Below are 1533 nucleotides of genomic sequence, written 5' to 3'. Positions count from 1 at the left end.
GTGTCATCGAGTGCAGGTAGTATGGTCAGGAATTGTGCGGCGTGTAGTACAGGCATGCAGCTTTCGCCTTGTGGGGATACAGAGGCACAATTAGGGAGCACAGAGGAGTGTGGTGTTTCTACTGATTTTATATAAGCAATTACGAAGGGAACTCGGATAAATGATAGGGCTGTGTTGAGCGTCTCTGGAGGATCGGAAGCTCCGATCTTCCACCTCCAATGCTCGACATATGTCCCTAGGTCCACTAATGTGTACTACCGAGTCTCGCACCCTCTTCGAACCAAGTCTGCAAAAAATTCCCTTCCCCGGCTCTACCATGCTACGACCACCGACGGAGAAGCTCTATCGTGCAGCGACCGCCGCTGGCGAGGAAGCTCCGCATCCAGCTTCTACTAGCACTATGGAAAGCACTTGATTGATCACATGCATGTTAATTACGGAGCAGCAGCCATACACACGGAGAACAAATCATCATACGCCGAAACAAATTAAAAACAATGTTTACCTCTGCGCACTCAGTTCGCCAAAACAAATCCCCAAAATATAAGTAACCGTTTCGCCGTACGACTAAGATCTACGCCTCCAATGCTCGACGCGTTTCCCTGGGCCCACTAATGTGTACTACCGAGTCCCACGCCCTCTTCGAACCAAACCTGCAAAAAATTCCCTTCCCCGGCTCTGCCATGCTACGACCGCCGACGAGGAAACTCCACCGTGCAGCGACCGACGCCGGCGAGGAATCTTCGCATCCGGCTTGCCGCAACGGCGTGAGCATCGCCGCACGTCCCACGACCATCACAACACCTCTGACTTGTTGTTTCGCCGGACACTGCCGGTAACACCGTCGACCAGCGTGGACGACTACTAGCTGGCAGCACCACCGTCATCCGCATGAAGCATCACTGGATGCGGCTGGCAACAACGCCGCCTCAGGTTGGTAGCAGCACTGCCCAAGGAAGCAAAGCCGGTAGCCCATGGCAATAGCTCCAGCCACCCAAGGAAGCAGCTCCGGTCGCTCATGGCAACAACGCCTGCTCCTTGCACCGTCGGAGGCCACCAAAGCATCTCAACAAGAGTAATGTTGTGTGCAATCACAACCTTGCCAAGACCCAATACCTTGGATTTTGAATTGTCGCCGAAGGAGACGGTTATATTATGCACGTTAGGCCTCAACTCCTTCACGAGATGCTTGCCCTCGGTCATATGACTTATGCATCCACTATCAAACACCCATTTTGACCCTTCGATGGTATAGTCCTACTAGAGATCAAGTCTTCGATTTAGGTCCCCATTTCTTAATGGGTTCTCTTTTGTTAGTAACAAGGGTCTTAGGAACCACCATGCAATGTATCCTTCATAAGGACCAACATAATAGGTATAAACATCACCATAATAATCTCTATATAGTTCATAGCATGAGTTATGTTTTCCTGCAAAGTTAGTTTCCTTAGGTCCTGAGACTCCGTTCCCGGCAACCTTCCCCTTTTTCTTCTTGTTCTTGTTCTTCTTCCTTGTCTTTGACACAAATCCAAG

The sequence above is a fragment of the Lolium rigidum genome, chromosome 7 (assembly GCF_022539505.1).
Source record: "Lolium rigidum isolate FL_2022 chromosome 7, APGP_CSIRO_Lrig_0.1, whole genome shotgun sequence".
NCBI lineage: Eukaryota > Viridiplantae > Streptophyta > Magnoliopsida > Poales > Poaceae > Lolium > Lolium rigidum.
The sequence above is the reverse complement of the archived record's forward strand: the minus strand, read 5'-3'. Positions refer to the sequence as shown.